The sequence below is a fragment of the Leptodactylus fuscus genome, unplaced genomic scaffold (genome assembly GCF_031893055.1).
Source record: "Leptodactylus fuscus isolate aLepFus1 unplaced genomic scaffold, aLepFus1.hap2 HAP2_SCAFFOLD_314, whole genome shotgun sequence".
In the NCBI taxonomy this organism is placed as follows: domain Eukaryota; kingdom Metazoa; phylum Chordata; class Amphibia; order Anura; family Leptodactylidae; genus Leptodactylus; species Leptodactylus fuscus.
The window spans coordinates 89,651-117,138 of NW_027440337.1; the positions used below are offsets into that span (position 1 = coordinate 89,651).

The 27,488-nt window shown below is 40.0% G+C and overlaps 1 protein-coding gene across 2 annotated transcripts in view; it reads right to left on the reverse strand.

Annotated features, from left to right (window-relative positions):
* The window catches only part of LOC142187910 (methionine synthase reductase-like), a 43,676-nt gene extending 23,031 nt beyond the window's left edge, over positions 1-20,645 (reverse strand). Inside the window, exon 1 of one of the 2 annotated variants that reach the window (XM_075261714.1) lies at positions 20,556-20,645. The gene's annotated coding sequence lies outside the window, so the exon portion shown is untranslated. Of the gene's footprint in view, positions 1-20,526 lie in introns of both variants that reach the window. The other variant, XM_075261715.1, reaches the window with a different exon arrangement.
* Between the last annotated feature and the right edge of the window lie 6,843 nt (positions 20,646-27,488).

Consider the following 27,488-nt stretch of genomic DNA (forward strand, 5'->3'; position numbering starts at 1 on the left):
ATACATGACAGGAGGATATACAGTAACTGGCAGTATCTATACTATACTATACATGACGGGGATATACAGTAACTGGCGGTATCTATACTATATTATACATGACAGGGGGATATACAGTAACTGGCGGTATATATACTATACGATACATGACAGGGGGATATACAGTAACTGGCAGTATCTATACTATACTATACATGACAGGGGATATACAGTAACTGGCAGTATATATACTATACTATACATGACAGGGGGATATACAGTAACTGGCAGTATCTATACTATACTATACATGATGGGGATATACAGTAACTGGCAGTATCTATACTATACTATACATGACAGGGGGATATACAGTAACTGGTAGTATCTATACTATACTATACATGACAGGGGATATACAGTAACTGGCAGTATCTATACTATACTATACATGACAGGGGATATAAAGTAACTGGCGGTATCTATACTATACTATACATGACAGGGGATATACAGTAACTGGCGGTATCTATACTATACTACACATGACAGGGGATATACAGTAACTGGCAGTATCTAAACTATACTATACATGACAGAGGGATATACAGTAACTGGCAGTATCTATACTATACTATACATGACAGGGGATATACAGTAACTGGCGGTATCTATACTATACTATACATGACAGGGGATATACAGTAACTGGCGGTATCTATACTATACTACACATGACAGGGGATATACAGTAACTGGCAGTATCTAAACTATACTATACATGACAGCGGGATATACAGTAACTGGCAGTATCTATACTATACTATACATGACAGGAGGATATACAGTAACTGGCGGTATCTATACTATACTATACATGACAGGGGGATATACAGTAACTGGCGGTATCTATACTATACTATACATGACAGGGGGATATACAGTAACTGGCAGTATCTATACTATACATGACAGGGAGATATACAGTAACTGGCGGTATATATACTATACTATACATGACAGGGGGATATACAGTAACTGGCAGTATCTATACTATACTATACATGACAGGAGGATATACAGTAACTGGTAGTATCTATACTATACATGACAGGAGGATATACAGTAACTGGCAGTATCTATACTATACTATACATGACAGGGGGATATACAGTAACTGGCAGTATCTATACTATACTATACATGACAGGAGGATATACAGTAACTGGTAGTATCTATACTATACTATACATGACAGGAGGATATACAGTAACTGGCAGTATCTATACTATACTATACATGACAGGGGGATATACAGTAACTGGCAGTGTCTATACTATACTATACTATACATGACAGGGGGATATACAGTAACTGGCAGTATCTATACTATACTATACATGACAGGGGGATATACAGTAACTGGCAGTATCTATACTATACTATACATGACAGGGGATATACAGTAACTGGCAGTATCTATACTATACTATACATGACAGGGGGATATACAGTAACTGGCGGTATATATACTATACTATACATGACAGGGGGATATACAGTAACTGGCGGTATCTATACTATACTATACATGACAGGGGGATATACAGTAACTGGCAGTATCTATACTATACTATACATGACAGGAGGATATACAGTAACTAGTAGTATCTATACTATACTATACATGACAGCGGGATATACAGTAACTGGTAGTATCTATACTATACTATACATGACAGGGGATATACAGTAACTGGCGGTATCTATACTATACTATACATGACAGGAGGATATACAGTAACTGGCGGTATATATACTATACTATACATGACAGGGGGATATACAGTAACTGGCGGTATCTATACTATACTATACATGACAGGGGATATACAGTAACTGGCAGTATCTATACTATACATGACAGGAGGATATACAGTAACTGGTAGTATCTATACTATACTATACATGACGGGATATACAGTAACTGGCAGTATCTATACTATACTATACATGACAGGGGGATATACAGTAACTGGCGGTATCTATACTATACTATACATGACAGGGGGATATACAGTAACTGACAGTATCTATACTATACTATACATGACAGGAGGATATACAGTAACTGGCAGTGTCTATACTATACTATACATGACAGGGGGATATACAGTAACTGGTGGTATCTATACTATACTATACATGACAGGGGGATATACAGTAACTGGCAGTATCTATACTATACATGACAGGGGGATATACAGTAACTGGCAGTATCTATACTATACTATACATGACAGGAGGATATACAGTAACTGGAAGTATCTATACTATACTATACATGACAGGGGGATATACAGTAACTGACAGTATCTATACTATACTATACTATACTATATATGACAGGGGGATATACAGTAACTGGCAGTATCTATACTATACATGACAGGGGGATATACAGTAACTGGCAGTATCTATACTATACTATACATGACAGGAGGATATACAGTAACTGGCAGTATCTATACTATACTATACATGACAGGGGGATATACAGTAACTGACAGTATCTATACTATACATGACAGGGGGATATACAGTAACTGGTGGTATCTATACTATACTATACATGACAGGGGGATATACAGTAACTGGCAGTATCTATACTATACATGACAGGGGGATATACAGTAACTGGCAGTATCTATACTATACTATACATGACAGGGGGATATACAGTAACTGGCAGTATCTATACTATACATGACAGGGGGATATACAGTAACTGGTGGTATCTATACTATACTATACATGACAGGGGGATATACAGTAACTGGCAGTATCTATACTATACATGACAGGGGGATATACAGTAACTGGCAGTATCTATACTATACATGACAGGGGGATATACAGTAACTGGTAGTATCTATACTATACTATACATGACAGGGGGATATACAGTAACTGGCAGTATCTATACTATACTATACATGACAGGGGGATATACAGTAACTGGCAGTATCTATACTATACATGACAGGAGGATATACAGTAACTGGCAGTATCTATACTATACTATACATGACAGGGGGATATACAGTAACTGACAGTATCTATACTATACTATACATGACAGGGGGATATACAGTAACTGGCAGTATCTATACTATACATGACAGGAGGATATACAGTAACTGACAGTATCTATACTATACTATACATGACAGGGGGATATACAGTAACTGGCAGTATCTATACTATACTATACATGACGGGGATATACAGTAACTGGCGGTGTCTATACTATACTATACATGACAGGGGATATACAGTAACTGGCAGTATATATACTATACTATACATGACAGGGGGATATACAGTAACTGACAGTATCTATACTATACTATACATGACAGGGGATATACAGTAACCGGCGGTATCTATACTATACTATACATGACAGGGGATATACAGTAACTGGCAGTATATATACTATACTATACATGACAGCGGGATATACAGTAACTGGCAGTATCTATACTATACTATACATGACAGGAGGATATACAGTAACTGGTAGTATCTATACTATACTATACATGACAGGAGGATATACAGTAACTGGCGGTATCTATACTATACTATACATGACAGGGGGATATACAGTAACTGGCAGTATCTATACTATACTATACATGACAGAGGGATATACAGTAACTGGCAGTATCTATACTATACTATACATGACAGAGGGATATACAGTAACTGGCAGTATCTATACTATACTATACATGACAGAGGGATATACAGTAACTGGCAGTATCTATACTATACTATACATGACAGGAGGATATACAGTAACTGGTAGTATCTATACTATACTATACATGACAGGAGGATATACAGTAACTGGCAGTATCTATACTATACTATACATGACAGGAGGATATACAGTAACTGGCGGTATCTATACTATACTATACATGACAGCGGGATATACAGTAACTGGCAGTATCTATACTATACTATACATGACAGGGGGATATACAGTAACTGACAGTATCTATACTATACTATACATGACAGGGGGATATACAGTAACTGGCGGTATCTATACTATACTATACATGACAGGAGGATATACAGTAACTGGCAGTATCTATACTATACTATACATGACAGGAGGATATACAGTAACTGGCAGTATCTATACTATACTATACATGACAGGGGGATATACAGTAACTGGCAGTATCTATACTATACTATACATGACAGGGGGATATACAGTAACTGGTAGTATCTATACTATACTATACATGACAGGAGGATATACAGTAACTGGTAGTATCTATACTATACTATACATGACAGGGGGATATACAGTAACTGGCAGTATCTATACTATACTATACATGACAGGGGGATATACAGTAACTGGCAGTATCTATACTATACTATACATGACAGGGGGATATACAGTAACTGGCAGTATCTATACTATACTATACATGACAGCGGGATATACAGTAATTGGCAGTATCTATACTATACTATGCATGACAGGGGGATATACAGTAACTGGCAGTATCTATACTATACATGACAGGGGGATATACAGTAACTGGCAGTGTCTATACTATACTATACATGACAGGGGATATACAGTAACTGGCAGTGTCTATACTATACTATACATGACAGGGGATATACAGTAACTGGCAGTATCTATACTATACTATACATGACAGGGGGATATACAGTAACTGGCAGTATCTATACTATACTATACATGACAGGGGATATACAGTAACTGGCAGTATCTATACTATACTATACATGACAGGAGGATATACAGTAACTGGCAGTGTCTATACTATACTATACATGACAGGGGATATACAGTAACTGGCAGTATCTATACTATACTATACATGACAGGGGATATACAGTAACTGGCAGTGTCTATACTATACTGTCACGGGATGGTTAGAGTCTATACTATAGGCAATGTGTAATATATATTTCATGTGGAATGTATTCTCTAACCTGTTGTAAACATCAGTGTGTAGTTGGCTGATTCGGGTCTAGTGTGTTAGCACATTGTATGCAAATACCTCTAACTAGTGAGGACAATGGGTGGAGATAATCTGATCAGTGTCTCCAAGAAGATGTTGGATGGTGCATTGTCCATAGTAGACAGGGAGTCTGCTCTCCTTGGCATAGGTGAGGGGGGAAGGATCTGTGGCTCAGCCCTTCCCACCCCCAGGTATAGGTGTAACAGTTTTAGTATATAGTTGTAGCTGGAGTTAGTATGTGTTAGCCGGCCTGTGCACAGCTCTGCAGAGAGCCAGAATTTAGTTACAGGACCAAGGAACCAAAGTTATCATTGGATTGTGACTTCTGTGGACTTATTGTTATTACGGTTGATGTGACCGCCGCCGGCTACTAACTTTGTGGATTACAATAAATTGCTGTTGTCTCCCGACCTCTTGCGTCCCTGTTGATTCAAAAGACCATCCGGAGGAAGACGTATACCTTTGCTCCGTGACATATACTATACATGACAGGGGATATACAGTAACTGGCAGTATCTATACTATACTATACATGACAGCAGGATATACAGTAACTGGCAGTATCTATACTACACTATACATGACAGGAGGATATACAGTAACTGGCAGTATCTATACTATACTATACATGACAGGGGGATATACAGTAACTGGCAGTATCTATACTATACTATACATGACAGGGGGATATACAGTAACTGGTAGTATCTATACTATACTATACATGACAGGGGGATATACAGTAACTGGTAGTATCTATACTATACATGACAGGGGGATATACAGTAACTGGCAGTATCTATACTATACTATACATGACAGGGGGATATACAGTAACTGGTAGTATCTATACTATACTATACATGACAGGAGGATATACAGTAACTGGCAGTATCTATACTATACTATACATGACAGGGGGATATACAGTAACTGGCAGTATCTATACTATACTATACATGACAGGAGGATATACAGTAACTGGCAGTATCTATACTATACTATACATGACAGGGGGATATACAGTAACTGGCAGTATCTATACTATACTATACATGACAGGGGGATATACAGTAACTGGCAGTATCTATACTATACTATACATGACAGGGGGATATACAGTAACTGGCAGTATCTATACTATACTATACATGACAGGGGGATATACAGTAACTGGTAGTATCTATACTATACTATACTATACATGACAGGGGGATATACAGTAACTGGCAGTGTCTATACTATACTATACATGACAGGGGGATATACAGTAACTGGCAGTATCTATACTATACTATACATGACAGGGGGATATACAGTAACTGGTAGTATCTATACTATACTATACATGACAGCGGGATATACAGTAACTGGTAGTATCTATACTATACTATACATGACAGGGGATATACAGTAACTGGCGGTATCTATACTATACTATACATGACAGGGGGATATACAGTAACTGGAGTATCTATACTATACTATACATGACAGCGGGATATACAGTAACTGGTAGTATCTATACTATACTATACATGACAGGGGGATATACAGTAACTGGTAGTATCTATACTATACTATACATGACAAGAGGATATACAGTAACTGGCAGTATCTATACTATACTATACATGACAGGAGGATATACAGTAACTGGTAGTATCTATACTATACTATACATGACAGGAGGATATACAGTAACTGGCAGTATCTATACTATACTATACATGACAGGAGGATATACAGTAACTGGCGGTATCTATACTATACTATACATGACAGGGGGATATACAGTAACTGGCAGTATCTATACTTTACTATACATGACAGGGGGATATACAGTAACTGGCGGTATCTATACTATACTATACATGACAGGAGGATATACAGTAACTGGTAGTATCTATACTATACTATACATGACAGGGGGATATACAGTAACTGGCAGTATCTATACTATACTATACATGACAGGGGGATATACAGTAACTGGTAGTATCTATACTATACTATACATGACAGGGGGATATACAGTAACTGGTAGTATCTATACTATACTATACATGACAGGGGGATATACAGTAACTGGCGGTGTCTATACTATACTATACATGACAGGAGGATTTACAGTAACTGGTAGTATCTATACTATACTATACATGACAGGGGGATATACAGTAACTGGCAGTATCTATACTATACTATACATGACAGGGGATATACAGTAACTGGCAGTATCTATACTATACTATACATGACAGGAGGATATACAGTAACTGGCAGTATCTATACTATACTATACATGACAGGGGGATATACAGTAACTGGCAGTATCTATACTATACATGACAGGGGATATACAGTAACTGGCGGTATCTATACTATACTATACTATACATGACAGGGGGATATACAGTAACTGGCAGTATCTATACTATACATGACAGGGGATATACAGTAACTGGCAGTATCTATACTATACTATACATGACAGGGGGATATACAGTAACTGGCAGTATCTATACTATACTATACATGACAGGGGATATACAGTAACTGGCAGTATCTATACTATACTATACATGACAGGGGATATACAGTAACTGGCAGTATCTATACTATACTATACATGACAGGAGGATATACAGTAACTGGCAGTATCTATACTATACTATACATGACAGGGGGATATACAGTAACTGACAGTATCTATACTATACATGACAGGAGGATATACAGTAACTGGCAGTATCTATACTATACTATACATGACAGGAGGATATACAGTAACTGGCGGTATCTATACTATACTATACATGACAGGGGGATATACAGTAACTGGCAGTATCTATACTTTACTATACATGACAGGGGGATATACAGTAACTGGCGGTATCTATACTATACTATACATGACAGGAGGATATACAGTAACTGGTAGTATCTATACTATACTATACTATACATGACAGGGGGATATACAGTAACTGGTAGTATCTATACTATACTATACTATACATGACAGAGGGATATACAGTAACTGGCAGTATCTATACTATACTATACATGACAGGAGGATATACAGTAACTGGCAGTATCTATACTATACTATACATGACAGGGGGATATACAGTAACTGGCAGTATCTATACTATACTATACATGACAGGGGATATACAGTAACTGGCAGTATCTATACTATACTATACATGACAGGGGGATATACAGTAACTGGCGGTATCTATACTATACTATACATGACAGGAGGATATACAGTAACTGGCAGTATCTATACTATACTATACATGACAGGGGGATATACAGTAACTGGCAGTATCTATACTATACTATACATGACAGGAGGATATACAGTAACTGGCAGTATCTATACTATACATGACAGAGGGATATACAGTAACTGGCAGTATCTATACTATACATGACAGGAGGATATACAGTAACTGGTAGTATCTATACTATACTATACATGACAGGGGGATATACAGTAACTGGTAGTATCTATACTATACTATACATGACAGGGGGATATACAGTAACTGGCAGTATCTATACTATACATGACAGGGGATATACAGTAACTGGCAGTATCTATACTATACTATACATGACAGGGGGATATACAGTAACTGGCAGTATCTATACTATACTATACTATACATGACAGGGGGATATACAGTAACTGGCAGTATCTATACTATACTATACATGACAGGGGGATATACAGTAACTGGCAGTATCTATACTATACATGACAGGGAGATATACAGTAAGTGGCAGTATCTATACTATACTATACATGACAGGAGGATATACAGTAACTGGCAGTATCTATACTATACTATACATGACAGAGGGATATACAGTAACTGGCAGTATCTATACTATACATGACAGGAGGATATACAGTAACTAGCGGTATCTATACTATACTATACATGACAGGGGATATACAGTAACTGGCAGTATCTATACTATACTATACATGACGGGGATATACAGTAACTGGCAGTATCTATACTATACTATACATGACAGGGGATATACAGTAACTAGCAGTATCTATACTATACTATACATGACAGGAGGATATACAGTAACTGGTAGTATCTATACTATACATGACAGGAGGATATACAGTAACTGGCGGTATCTATACTATACTATACATGACAGGGGGATATACAGTAACTGGCGGTATCTATACTATACTATACATGACAGGGGGATATACAGTAACTGGCAGTATCTATACTATACTATACATGACAGCGGGATATACAGTAACTGGCAGTATCTATACTATACTATACATGACAGGGGGATATACAGTAACTGGCAGTATCTATACTATACATGACGGGGATATACAGTAACTGGCAGTATCTATACTATACTATACATGACAGGGGGATATACAGTAACTGGCAGTATCTATACTATACTATACATGACAGGGGGATATACAGTAACTGGTAGTATCTATACTATACATGACAGGGGGATATACAGTAACTGGCAGTATCTATACTATACATGACAGGGGGATATACAGTAACTGGCAGTATCTATACTATACTATACATGACAGGGGGATATACAGTAACTGGCAGTATATATACTATACTATACATGACAGGGGGATATACAGTAACTGGCAGTATCTATACTATACTATACATGACAGGGGGATATACAGTAACTGGCAGTATCTATACTATACTATACATGACAGAAGGATATACTGTAACTGGCAGTATCTATACTATACTATACATGACAGGAGGATATACAGTAACTGGTAGTATCTATACTATACTATACATGACAGGGGGATATACAGTAACTGGCAGTATCTATACTATACTATACATGACAGGAGGATATACAGTAACTGGCAGTATCTATACTATACTATACATGACAGGAGGATATACAGTAACTGGCAGTATCTATACTATACTATACATGACAGGGGGATATACAGTAACTGGCAGTATCTATACTATACTATACATGAGAGGAGGATATACAGTAACTGGCAGTATCTATACTATACTATACATGACAGGAGGATATACAGTAACTGGCAGTATCTATACTATACTATACATGACAGGGGGATATACAGTAACTGGCAGTATCTATACTATACTATACATGAGAGGAGGATATACAGTAACTGGCAGTATCTATACTATACTATACATGACAGGAGGATATACAGTAACTGGCAGTATCTATACTATACTATACATGACAGGGGATATACAGTAATTGGCAGTATCTATACTATACTATACATGAGAGGAGGATATACAGTAACTGGCAGTATCTATACTATACTATACTATACATGACAGGGGGATATACAGTAACTGGCAGTATCTATACTATACATGACAGGGGGATATACAGTAACTGGCAGTGTCTATACTATACTATACATGACAGGAGGATATACGGTAACTGGCAGTATCTATACTATACTATACATGACAGGGGGATATACAGTAACTGGCGGTATCTATACTATACTATACATGACAGGGGGATATACAGTAACTGGCGGTATATATACTATACTATACATGACAGGGGGATATACAGTAACTGGCGGTATCTATACTATACTATACATGACAGGGGGATATACAGTAACTGGCGGTATCTATACTATACTATACATGACAGGGGGATATACAGTAACTGGCAGTATCTATACTATACTATACATGACAGGGGGATATACAGTAACTGGTAGTATCTAAACTATACTATACATGACAGGGGATATACAGTAACTGGCAGTATCTATACTATACTATACATGACAGGGGGATATACAGTAACTGGTAGTATCTAAACTATACTATACATGACAGGGGGATATACAGTAACTGGCAGTATCTATACTATACTATACATGACAGGGGGATATACAGTAACTGGCGGTATATATAATATACTATACATGACAGGAGGATATACAGTAACTGGCGGTATCTATACTATACATGACAGGGGATATACAGTAACTGGCAGTATCTATACTATACTATACATGACAGGGGGATATACAGTAACTGGCAGTATCTATACTATACTATACATGACAGAGGGATATACAGTAACTGGTAGTATCTATACTATACTATACATGACAGGAGGATATACAGTAACTGGCAGTATCTATACTATACTATACATGACAGGGGGATATACAGTAACTGGTAGTATCTATACTATACTATACATGACAGGGGGATATACAGTAACTGGCAGTATCTATACTATACTATACATGACAGGGGGATATACAGTAACTGGCAGTATCTATACTATACTATACATGACAGGGGGATATACAGTAACTGGCGGTATCTATACTATACTATACATGACAGGGGGATATACAGTAACTGGCAGTATCTATACTATACTATACATGACAGGGGGATATACAGTAACTGGCAGTATCTATACTATACTATACATGACAGAGGGATATACAGTAACTGGTAGTATCTATACTATACTATACATGACAGGGGGATATACAGTAACTGGTAGTATCTATACTATACTATACATGACAGGGGGATATACAGTAACTGGCAGTATCTATACTATACATGACAGGGGGATATACAGTAACTGGCGGTATCTATACTATACTATACATGACAGGGGGATATACAGTAACTGGCAGTCTCTATACTATACTATACATGACAGGGGGATATACAGTAACTGGCAGTATCTATACTATACATGACAGGGGATATACAGTAACTGGCAGTATCTATACTATACTATACATGACAGGGGGATATACAGTAACTGGCGGTATCTATACTATACTATACATGACAGGGGGATATACAGTAACTGGCAGTATTTATACTATACTATACATGACAGGGAGATATACAGTAACTGGCGGTATATATACTATACTATACATGACAGGAGGATATACAGTAACTGGCAGTATCTATACTATACATGACAGGGGGATATACAGTAACTGGCAGTATCTATACTATACTATACATGACAGGGGGATATACAGTAACTGGCAGTATCTATACTATACATGACAGGGGATATACAGTAACTGGCGGTATCTATACTATACTATACATGACAGGGGGATATACAGTAACTGACAGTATCTATACTATACTATACATGACAGGGGGATATACAGTAACTGACAGTATCTATACTATACTATACATGACAGGGGATATACAGTAACTGGCGGTATCTATACTATACTATACATGACAGGAGGATATACAGTAACTGGCAGTATCTATACTATACATGACGGAGATATACAGTAACTGGCAGTATCTATACTATACTATACATGACAGGGGATATACAGTAACTGGCGGTATCTATACTATACTATACATGACAGGGGGATATACAGTAACTGGCAGTATCTATACTATACTATACATGACAGGGGGATATACAGTAACTGGCAGTATCTATACTATACTATACATGACAGGGGGATATACAGTAACTGGCAGTATCTATACTATACTATACATGACAGGGGGATATACAGTAACTGGCAGTATCTATACTATACTATACATGACGGGGATATACAGTAACTGGTAGTATCTATACTATACATGACAGGAGGATATACAGTAACTGGCAGTATCTATACTATACTATACTATACATGACAGGGGGATATACAGTAACTGGCAGTATCTATACTATACTATACATGACAGGGGGATATACAGTAACTGGTAGTATCTATACTATACATGACAGGAGGATATACAGTAACTGGCGGTATCTATACTATACTATACATGACAGGGGGATATACAGTAACTGGCAGTATCTATACTATACTATACATGACAGGAGGATATACGGTAACTGGTAGTATCTATACTATACTATACATGACAGGGGGATATACAGTAACTGGCAGTATCTATACTATACATGACAGGAGGATATACAGTAACTGGCAGTATCTATACTATACTATATATGACAGGGGGATATACAGTAACTGGCAGTATCTATACTATACTATACATGACAGGGGGATATACAGTAACTGGCAGTATCTATACTATACTATACATGACAGGGGGATATACAGTAACTGGCAGTATCTATACTATACATGACAGGGGATATACAGTAACTGGCGGTATCTATACTATACTATACATGACAGGAGGATATACAGTAACTGGCAGTATCTATACTATACATGACAGGGGGATATACAGTAACTGGCAGTATCTATACTATACTATACATGACAGGAGGATATACAGTAACTGGCAGTATCTATACTATACATGACAGGAGGATATACAGTAACTGGCGGTATCTATACTATACATGACAGGGGGATATACAGTAACTGGTAGTATCTATACTATACTATACTATACATGACAGGGGGATATACAGTAACTGGTAGTATCTATACTATACTATACTATACTATACATGACAGGAGGATATACAGTAACTGGCGGTATCTATACTATACTATACTATACATGACAGGAGGATATACAGTAACTGGCGATATCTATACTATACTATACATGACAGGGGGATATACAGTAACTGGTAGTATCTATACTATACTATACTATACATGACAGGAGGATATACAGTAACTGGCGGTATCTATACTATACTATACATGACAGGGGGATATACAGTAACTGGTAGTATCTATACTATACTATACTATACATGACAGGAGGATATACAGTAACTGGCGGTATCTATACTATACTATACATGACAGGGGGATATACAGTAACTGGTAGTATCTATACTATACTATACTATACATGACAGGGGGATATACAGTAACTGGCAGTATCTATACTATACTATACATGACAGGGGGATATACAGTAACTGGTAGTATCTATACTATACTATACATGACAGGGGGATATACAGTAACTGGCAGTATCTATACTATACTATACATGACAGGAGGATATACAGTAACTGGCAGTATCTATACTATACTATACATGACAGGGGGATATACAGTAACTGGCGGTATCTATACTATACTATACATGACAGGGGGATATACAGTAACTGGCGGTATCTATACTATACTATACATGACAGGGGGATATACAGTAACTGGCAGTATCTATACTATACTATACATGACAGAGGGATATACAGTAACTGGCGGTATCTATACTATACTATACATGACAGGGGGATATACAGTAACTGGCGGTATCTATACTATACTATACATGACAGGGGGATATACAGTAACTGGCGGTATCTATACTATACTATACATGACAGGGGGATATACAGTAACTGGCGGTATCTATACTATACTATACATGACAGGGGGATATACAGTAACTGGCAGTATCTATACTATACTATACATGACAGGAGGATATACAGTAACTGGCAGTATCTATACTATACTATACATGACAGGGGATATACAGTAACTGGCAGTATCTATACTATACTATACATGACAGGGGGATATACAGTAACTGGCAGTATCTATACTATACTATACATGACAGGGGGATATACAGTAACTGGCGGTATCTATACTATACTATAGATGACAGGGGATATACAGTAACTGGCAGTATCTATACTATACTATACATGACAGGGGGATATACAGTAACTGGTAGTATCTATACTATACTATACATGACAGGAGGATATACAGTAACTGGTAGTATCTATACTATACTATACATGACAGGGGGATATACAGTAACTGGTAGTATCTATACTATACATGACAGGAGGATATACAGTAACTGGTAGTATCTATACTATACTATACATGACAGGGGGATATACAGTAACTGGCAGTATCTATACTATACATGACAGGGGGATATACAGTAACTGGCAGTATCTATACTATACTATACATGACAGGGGGATATACAGTAACTGGCGGTATCTATACTATACTATACATGACAGGGGATATACAGTAACTGGCAGTATCTATACTATACATGACAGGAAGATATACAGTAACTGGTAGTATCTATACTATACTATACATGACAGGAGGATATACAGTAACTGGCGGTATCTATACTATACTATACATGACAGGAGGATATACAGTAACTGGTAGTATCTATACTATACTATACATGACAGGGGATATACAGTAACTGGTAGTATCTATACTATACTATACATGACAGGGGGATATACAGTAACTGGCAGTATCTATACTATACTATACATGACAGGGGATATACAGTAACTGGCAGTATCTATACTATACTATACATGACAGGGGGATATACAGTAACTGGTAGTATCTATACTATACTATACATGACAGGAGGATATACAGTAACTGGCAGTATCTATACTATACTATACATGACAGGGGGATATACAGTAACTGGCAGTATCTATACTATACTATACTATACATGACAGGGGGATATACAGTAACTGGCGGTATCTATACTATACTATACATGACAGGGGGATATACAGTAACTGGCGGTATCTATACTATACTATACATGACAGGGGATATACAGTAACTGGCAGTATCTATACTATACTATACATGACAGGGGGATATACAGTAACTGGCAGTATCTATACTATACTATACATGACAGGGGGATATACAGTAACTGGCAGTATCTATACTATACATGACAGGGGGATATACAGTAACTGGCAGTATCTATACTATACTATACATGACAGGGGGATATACAGTAACTGGCGGTATCTATACTATACTATACATGACAGGGGATATACAGTAACTGGCAGTATCTATACTATACTATACATGACAGGAAGATATACAGTAACTGGTAGTATCTATACTATACTATACATGACAGGAGGATATACAGTAACTGGTAGTATCTATACTATACTATACATGACAGGAGGATATACAGTAACTGGTAGTATCTATACTATACTATACATGACAGGGGGATATACAGTAACTGGTAGTATCTATACTATACTATACATGACAGGGGGATATACAGTAACTGGCAGTATCTATACTATACTATACATGACAGGGGGATATACAGTAACTGGTAGTATCTATACTATACATGACAGGAGGATATACAGTAACTGGTAGTATCTATACTATACTATACATGACAGGGGGATATACAGTAACTGGCAGTATCTATACTATACTATACATGACAGGGGGATATACAGTAACTGGCGGTATCTATACTATACTATACATGACAGGGGATATACAGTAACTGGCAGTATCTATACTATACTATACATGACAGGGGGATATACAGTAACTGGCAGTATCTATACTATACATGCCAGGAAGATATACAGTAACTGGTAGTATCTATACTATACTATACTATACATGACAGGGGGATATACAGTAACTGGCAGTATCTATACTATACTATACATGACAGGGGGATATACAGTAACTGGCAGTATCTATACTATACTATACATGACAGGAGGATATACAGTAACTGGCGGTATCTATACTATACTATACATGACAGGAGGATATACAGTAACTGGTAGTATCTATACTATACTATACATGACAGGGGATATACAGTAACTGGCAGTATCTATACTATACTATACATGACAGGGGATATACAGTAACTGGCAGTATCTATACTATACTATACATGACAGGGGGATATACAGTAACTGGCAGTATCTATACTATACTATACATGACAGGGGGATATACAGTAACTGGCAGTATCTATACTATACTATACATGACAGGGGGATATACAGTAACTGGTAGTATCTATACTATACTATACATGACAGGGGATATACAGTAACTGGCAGTATCTATACTATACTATACATGACAGGGGGATATACAGTAACTGGCAGTATCTATACTATACTATACATGACAGGGGGATATACAGTAACTGGTAGTATCTATACTATACTATACATCACAGGAGGATATACAGTAACTGGCAGTATCTATACTATACTATACATGACAGGGGGATATACAGTAACTGGTAGTATCTAAACTATACTATACATGACAGGAGGATATACAGTAACTGGCAGTATCTATACTATACTATACATGACAGGGGGATATACAGTAACTGGCAGTATCTATACTATACTATACATGACAGGGGGATATACAGTAACTGGCAGTATCTATACTATACTATACATGACAGGGGGATATACAGTAACTGGCAGTATCTATACTATACTATACATGACAGGAGGATATACAGTAACTGGCAGTATCTATACTATACTATACATGACAGGGGGATATACAGTAACTGGTAGTATCTATACTATACTATACATGACAGGGGGATATACAGTAACTGGTAGTATCTATACTATACTATACATGACAGGAGGATATACAGTAACTGACAGTATCTATACTATACTATACATGACAGGAGGATATACAGTAACTAGCGGTATCTATACTATACTATACATGACAGGAGGATATACAGTAACTGGTAGTATCTATACTATACTATACATGACAGGGGGATATACAGTAACTGGCAGTATCTATACTATACATGACAGGAGGATATACAGTAACTGGCAGTATCTATACTATACATGACAGGGGGATATACAGTAACTGGTAGTATCTATACTATACTATATATGACAGGGGGATATACAGTAACTGGTAGTATCTATACTATACTATACATGACAGGAGGATATACAGTAACTGGTAGTATCTATACTATACTATACATGACAGGGGGATATACAGTAACTGGTAGTATCTATACTATACTATACATGACAGGAGGATATACAGTAACTGGTAGTATCTATACTATACTATACATGACAGGGGGATATACAGTAACTGGTAGTATCTATACTATACTATACATGACAGGAGGATATACAGTAACTGACAGTATCTATACTATACTATACATGACAGGAGGATATACAGTAACTAGCGGTATCTATACTATACTATACATGACAGGAGGATATACAGTAACTGGTAGTATCTATACTATACTATACATGACAGGGGGATATACAGTAACTGGCAGTATCTATACTATACTATACATGACAGGAGGATATACAGTAACTGGTAGTATCTATACTATACTATACATGACAGGGGGATATACAGTAACTGGTAGTATCTATACTATACTATACATGACAGGAGGATATACAGTAACTGGTAGTATCTATACTATACTATACATGACAGGGGGATATACAGTAACTGGCAGTATCTATACTATACATGACAGGAGGATATACAGTAACTGGCAGTATCTATACTATACTATACATGACAGGGGGATATACAGTAACTGGTAGTATCTATACTATACTATATATGACAGGGGGATATACAGTAACTGGTAGTATCTATACTATACTATACATGACAGAGGGATATACAGTAACTGGTAGTATCTATACTATACTATACATGACAGGGGGATATACAGTAACTGGCAGTATCTATACTATACTATACATGACAGGGGATATACAGTAACTGGCAGTGTCTATACTATACTATACATGACAGGGGGATATACAGTAACTGGTAGTATATATACTATACTATACATGACAGGGGGATATACAGTAACTGGCAGTATCTATACTATACTATACATGACAGGGGGATATACAGTAACTGGTAGTATCTATACTATACTATACATGACAGGGGATATACAGTAACTGGTAGTATCTATACTATACTATACATGACAGGGGGATATACAGTAACTGGTAGTATCTATACTATACATGACAGGGGGATATACAGTAACTGGTAGTATCTATACTATACATGACAGGAGGATATACAGTAACTGGTAGTATCTATACTATACTATACATGACAGGAGGATATACAGTAACTGGTAGTATCTATACTATACTATACATGACAGGGGGATATACAGTAACTGGTAGTATCTATACTATACTATACATGACAGGGGGATATACAGTAACTGGCAGTATCTATACTATACTATACATGACAGGGGGATATACAGTAACTGGCAGTATCTATACTATACTATACATGACAGGGGATATACAGTAACTGGCAGTATCTATACTATACTATACATGACAGGGGATATACAGTAACTGGCAGTATCTATACTATACTATACATGACAGGGGATATACAGTAACTGGCAGTATCTATACTATACTATACATGACAGGAGGATATACAGTAACTGGCAGTATCTATACTATACTATACATGACAGGGGGATATACAGTAACTGGTAGTATCTATACTATACTATACATGACAGGAGGATATACAGTAACTGGTAGTATCTATACTATACTATACATGACAGGAGGATATACAGTAACTGGCAGTATCTATACTATACTATACATGACAGGAGGATATACAGTAACTGGCAGTATCTATACTATACTATACATGACAGGAGGATATACAGTAACTGGCAGTATCTATACTATACTATACATGACAGGGGGATATACAGTAACTGGTAGTATCTATACTATACTATACATGACAGGAGGATATACAGTAACTGGCAGTATCTATACTATACTATACTATACATGACAGGAGGATATACAGTAACTGGCAGTATCTATACTATACTATACATGACAGGGGATATACAGTAACTGGCAGTATCTATACTATACTATACATGACAGGAGGATATACAGTAACTGGCAGTATCTATACTATACTATACATGACAGGGGATATACAGTAACTGGCAGTATCTATACTATACTATACATGACAGGGGATATACAGTAACTGGCAGTATCTATACTATACTATACATGACAGGAGGATATACAGTAACTGGTAGTATCTATACTATACTATACATGACAGGAGGATATACAGTAACTGGCAGTATCTATACTATACTATACATGACAGGAGGATATACAGTAACTGGTAGTATCTATACTATACTATACATGACAGGAGGATATACAGTAACTGGTGGTATCTATACTATACTATACATGACAGGAGGATATACAGTAACTGGCAGTATCTATACTATACTATACATGACAGGGGGATATACAGTAACTGGCAGTATCTATACTATACTATACATGACAGGAGGATATACAGTAACTGGCAGTATCTATACTATACATGACAGGAGGATATACAGTAACTGGCAGTATCTATACTATACATGACAGGAGGATATACAGTAACTGGCAGTATCTATACTATACTATACTATACATGACAGGGGATATACAGTAACTGGCGGTATATATAATATACAGACCCCTATAGAGCACATATGTAAGCACACGGTATACGGATGATCTCCTCACTACACATATTACATACTATAGTCACATACAGCACCGTGCTCACACCTGTCTGAGGAGTTTGTGTCCTGAAGTGAAGAAATCTCACCGGGGGCAGCGGAGCCGGTACCGGCAGAAGAGCAAGAACCGAAGAGAGACAGGAACACGTGACACAGAGCCGAGAGCATGTGGGGGAGGAGCCGTGACGTCATGTGAAAGGGCGGGACATAGATCCGGAAGTAGCTGCAGGGAGGGGGAGGAAATGGGGAGTGACGTATTTACATGGGACTGTATGTGAGGGGGAGGAGGGATGTATTTACTTGGGACTGTATGTGAGGAGGAGGAGGGATGTATTTACATGAGACTGTATGTGAGGGGGAGGAGGGATGTATTTACATGAGACTGTATGTGAGGGGGAGGAGGGATGTATTTACATGGGACTGTATGTGAGGAGGAGGAGGGGATGTATTTACATGGGACTGTATGTGAGGAGGAGGAGGGGATGTATTTACATGGGACTGTATGTGAGGAGGAGGAGGGGATGTATTTACATGGGACTGTATGTGAGGAGGATGTATTTACATGGGACTGTATGTGATGATGAGGAGGGGATGTATTTACATGGGACTGTATGTGAGGAGGAGGAGGGGATGTATTTACATGGGACTGTATGTGAGGGGAGGGGGATGTATTTACATGGGACTGTGTGTGAGGAGGAGGGGGATGTATTTACATGGGACTGTATGTGAGGAGGAGGAGGGGATGTATTTACATGGGACTGTATGTGAGGAGGAGGATGTATTTACATGGGACTGTGTGTGAGGAGGAGGGGAATGTATTTACATGGGACTGTATGTGAGGGGATGTATTTACATGGGAGTGTATGTGAGGAGGAGGGGGATGTATTTACATGGGACTGTATGTGAGGGGATGTATTTACATGGGACTGTATGTGAGGAGGAGGGGGATGTATTTACATGGGACTGTATGTGAGGAGGAGGGGATGTATTTACATGGGGATGTACGAGAGGGGGTGTATTTTCATGGGACTGTATGTGAGGGGGAGGGATGTGTTTACATGGGACTGTATGTGAGGGGGGAGGGGTGTATTTACATGGGACTGGATGTGAGGGGGAGGAGGATGTATTTACATGGGACTGTATGTGAGGGGATGTATTTACATGGGACTGTATGGGAAGAGGATGTATTTACATGGGACTGTATGTGAGGAAGAGAAAGTTGTATTTACATGGGACTGTATGTGAGGGGGTGTATTTACATGGGACTGTATGTGAGGAGGAGGAGGATGTATTTACATGGGACTGTATGTGAGGAGGAGGAGAATGTATTTACATGGGACTGTATGTGAGGGGGAGGGGGTGTATTTACATGGGACTGTATGTGAGGAGGAGGGGGATGTATTTACATGGGACTGTATGTGAGGAGGAGGAGAATGTATTTACATGGGACTGTATGTGAGGAGGAGGAGAATGTATTTACATGGGACTGTATGTGAGGGGGAGGGGGATGTATTTACATGGGACTGTATGTGAGGAGGATGTATTTACATGGGACTGTATGTGAGGAGGAGGAGAATGTATTTACATGGGACTGTATGTGAGGAGGAGGAGAATGTATTTACATGGGACTGTATGTGAGGGGGAGGGGGATGTATTTACATGGGACTGTATGTGAGGAGGATGTATTTACATGGGACTGTATGTGAGGAGGATGTATTTACATGGGACTGTATGTGAGGAGGAGGGGGATGTATTTACATGGGACTGTATGTGAGGAGGAGGGGATGTATTTACATGGGACTGTATGTGAGGGGGAGGGGGTGTATTTACATGGGACTGTATGTGAGGGGGATGTATTTACGTGGGACTGTATGTGAGGGGGAGGTGGTGTATTTACATGGGACTGTATGTGAGGGGGGGTAAATATGTGACTCCTCCCCCTCACATACATGATGTATTTACATGGGACTGTATGTGAGGGGGATGTATTTACATGGGACTGTATGTGAGGGGGAGGAGGAATGTAGTTACATGGGACTGTATGTGAGGGGGAGGGGATGTATTTACATGGGACTGTATGTGAGGGGAGGGGATGTATTTACATGGGACTGTATGTGAGGGGGAGGGGATGTATTTACATGGGACTGTATGTGAGGGGATGTATTTACATGGGACTGTATGTGAGGAGGGGGATGTATTTACATGGGACTGTATGTGAGGAGGAGGATGTATTTACATGGGACTGTATGTGAGGAGGAGGGGGGTGTATTTACATGGGACTGTATGTGAGGAGGAGGATGTATTTACATGGGACTGTATGTGAGGAGGAGGGGGATGTATTTACATGGGACTGTATGTGAGGGGGAGGTGAGGTCGGTATGTTGGGTGATGCCATATGTAATACAGTCCTATGTGTAAGTTCGTGCCCCCCTATTAATCATTATTAGTTTGGTGTTTGCCATGTCAGTCTGATCTCTCTAATAACTGATGGACACAGGAATATCTCAGGATGGGAATGAGGTTTCTTGTAGTAACAGAGAATGTGTGATATGGGATTACACCAAGCTGCAGGAAGCGACTGGAGGCAGAAGGAGGAGGAGCTACTAAATATTACTGGCACTGTTCTGTTGGGGCGCCCAGACTTTTGCACCGGTCACATTTTGGTATAATCTCATATCGCACATTCTCTGTTAGTACAATAAACCTCATTCCAATCCTGAGATATTTCTGTGTCCATCAGGTATTAGAGAGATCGGACTGACATGGCAAACACCAAAACATTTACAACTAACAATGATTAATAGGGGGGCACAAACTTATACATAGGACTGTATACTGGGGGTGTTTGATCCTACTGTTTGTGGTGTCATCCCTTTGATGCATTATATCTGGATTATATCTGGATTGGTAATTTGTAAAAACATGGCGTCACCTCTCATGCACAATAGAGGGCGCTAGAGCTGCATCCAGATGGTATGTGGAAGGCGTCCGGCCGTGTGTATACTGCGTGTGATGTCTGGAGCAGTATACAGAGGCCACGTATATGGACAGTGACTACACAGAGCAGATCAGGACCCGTCCTATATACTAGATGAGGCGATTACTGTACAGCAGTGACGGGATTGTTCATACAACAGATCACACTCTCAGCTAAACTGTCCGATCAGCGAGTCTGCACCGGATGGCTACTGAGCGAGAGATATGGCCAAACATCAAGATATATGAGCGCAGGGGCAATCTATCTGCTGGCCACCAAGGCACAGTGACAGCATGTTCATGTTTGTGAGAGTGCGGTATGGGGCGCAGCGCAGGGACGATACCGTAACCCGGGCGGATCCATCTCCTGCTGCTCGGATCATCATTCCTGACTGGCAGAAGAAGAGGCCACTGTGGAGATCACTGCCCAATACGTGTCCAGCTGCCACCAACTAAGAGGAAGATGAGACTCCACGGACTGTTATACCCCAAACTGCCCCGCCCCACATATAGCAGTCACCAACTAAGAGGAAGATGAGACTCCACCGACTGTTATACCCCAAACCGCCCCACCTCCACATAGCGGTCACCAAACAAGAGGAAGATGAGACTCCACGGACTGTTATACCCCAAACCGCCCCACCCCACCTCCACATAGCGGTCACCAAGCAAGAGGAAGATGAGACTCCACCTACTGTTATACCCCAAACCGCCCCGCCCCACCTCCACATAGCGGTCACCAAACAAGAGGAAGATGAGACTCCACGGACTGTTATACCCCAAATCAGCCACCCCCCCAACCCCTTACTCTCCCCCTCGACTCCCCCTCCACTTTACTAGCTTTGGACGTGCCAATAAAGCCTATTTGATTTGATTTATGGGGGACCTACCGTGGAGCGTATAATACTATGGGGGACCTACCGTGGAGCGTATAATACTATGGCGGACCTACCGTGGAGCCTACAATACTATGGGGGACCCACCGTGGAGCGTATAATACTATGGGGGACCTACCGTGGAGCGTATAATACTATGGGGGACCTACCGTAGAGAGTATAATACTATGGGAGACCTACCGTGGAGCGTATAATACTATGGGGGACCTACCGTGGAGCATTTAATACTGTGTGGAGCAGCCACTGTGGAGCATATAATACTATGGGGGACCTACCGTGGAGCGTATAATACCATGGGAGACCTACCGTGGAGCGTATAATACCATGGGGGACCTACCGTGCAGCGTATAATACCATGTGGGACCTACCGTGGAGCCTACAATACTATGGGGGACCCACCGTGGAGCGTATAATACTATGGGAGACCTACCGTGGAGCGTATAATACTATGGGAGACCCACCATGGAGCGTATAATACTATGGGGCACCTACCGTGGAGCGTATAATACTATGGCGGACCTACCGTGGAGCGTATAATACTATGGGGCACCTACCGTGGAGCGTATAATACTATGGGGGACCTACCGTGGAGCGTATAATACTATGGGGGACCTACCGTGGAGCCTACAATACTATGGGGGACCCACCGTGGAGCGTATAATACTATGGGGGACCTACCGTGGAGCGTATAATACTATGGGGGACCTACCGTAGAGAGTATAATACTATGGGGGACCTACCGTGGAGCGTATAATACTATGGGAGACCTACCGTGGAGCGTATAATACTATGGGGGACCTACCGTAGAGAGTATAATACTATGGGGGACCTACCGTGGAGCGTATAATACTATGGGAGACCTACCGTGGAGCGTATAATACCATGGGGGACCTACCGTGCAGCGTATAATACCATGTGGGACCTACCGTGGAGCCTACAATACTATGGGGGACCCACCGTGGAGCGTATAATACTATGGGAGACCTACCGTGGAGCGTATAATACTATGGGAGACCTACCGTGGAGCGTATAATACTATGGGAGACCCACCGTGGAGCGTATAATACTATGGGGCACCTACCGTGGAGCGTATAATACTATGGCGGACCTACCGTGGAGCGTATAATACTATGGGGCACCTACCGTGGAGCGTATAATACTATGGCGGACCTGCCGTGGAGCGTATAATACTATGGGGGACCTACCGTGTAGCGTATAATACTATGGGGGACCTACCGTGGAGCGTATAATGCTATGGGGGACTTACCGTGGAGCATATAATGCTATGGGGGACCTACCGTGGAGCGTATAATACCATGGGAGACCTACCGTGGAGCGTATAATACTATGGGGGACCTACCGTGGAGCGTATAATACTATGGGGGACCTACCGTGGAGCGTATAATACTATGGGGGACCTACCGTGGAGCGTATAATACTATGGGAGACCTACCGTGGAGCGTATAATGCTATGGGGGACTTACCGTGGAGCGTATAATACTATGGGGGACCTACCGTGGAGCGTATAATACTATGGGGGACCTACCGTGGAGCGTATAATACTATGGGAGACCTACCGTGGAGCGTATAATACTATGGGAGACCTACCGTGGAGCGTATAATACTATGGGGGACCTACCGTGGAGCGTATAATACTATGGGAGACCTACCGTGGAGCGTATAATACTATGGGAGACCTACCGTGGAGCGTATAATACTATGGCGGACCTACCGTGGAGCGTATAATACTATGGGGGACCTACCGTGTAGCGTATAATACTATGGGGGACCTACCGTGGAGCGTATAATACTATGGGGGACCTACCGTGGAGCATATAATACTATGGGGGACCTACCGTGGAGCGTATAATACTATGGGGGACCTACCGTGGAGCGTATAATAATATGGGGCACCTACCGTGGAGCGTATAATACTATGGGGGACCTACCGTGGAGCGTATAATACTATGGGGGACCTACCGTGGAGCGTATAATACTATGGGGGACCTACCGTGGAGCGTATAATACTATGGGGGACCTACCGTGGAGCATATACTATGGGAGACCCACCGTGGAGCGTATAATACTATGGGGAACTACCGTGGAGCATATAATACTATGGGAGACCTACCGTGGAGCGTATAATACTATGGGAGACCTACCGTGGAGCGTATAATACTATGGGAGACCTACCGTGGAGCGTATAATACTATGGGAGACTTACCGTGGAGCGTATAATACTATGGGAGACCTGCCGTGCAGCGTATAATACTATGGGAGACCTACCGTGGAGCGTATAATACTATGGGAGACCTACCGTGGAGCGTATAATACTATGGGAGACCTACCGTGGCGCGTATAATACTATGGGGGACCTACCGTGGAGCGTATAATACTATGGGGGACCTACCGTAGAGAGTATAATACTATGGGGGACCTACCGTGGAGCGTATAATACTATGGGAGACCTACCGTGGAGCGTATAATACTATGGGGGACCTACCGTGGAGCATTTAATACTGTGTGGAGCAGCCACTGTGGAGCATATAATACTATGGGGGACCTACCGTGGAGCGTATAATACCATGGGAGACCTACCGTGGAGCGTATAATACCATGGGGGACCTACCGTGGAGCGTATAATACCATGTGGGACCTACCGTGGAGCGTATCATACCATGGGAGACCTACCGTGGAGCGTATAATACCATGTGGGACCTACCGTGGAGCGTATCATACCATGGGGGGCCTACCGTGGAGTGTATAATACCATGGGGGACCTACCGTGGAGGGGATGTATTTACATGGGACTGTATGTGAGGGGGAGGAGGGGGATGTATTTACATGGGACTGTATGTGAGGGGGAGGAGTGACATATTTACATGGGACTGTATGTGAGGGGGGAGGGTGTATTTACATGGGACTGTATGTGAGGGGGAGGGATATGTATTTACATGGGACTGTATGTGAGGAGGAGGGGGATGTATTTACGTGGGACTGTATGTGAGGGGAGGGGGATGTATTTACATGGGACTGTATGTGAGGGGAGGGGGATGTATTTACATGGGACTGTATGTGAGGGGAGGGGGATGTATTTACATGGGACTGTA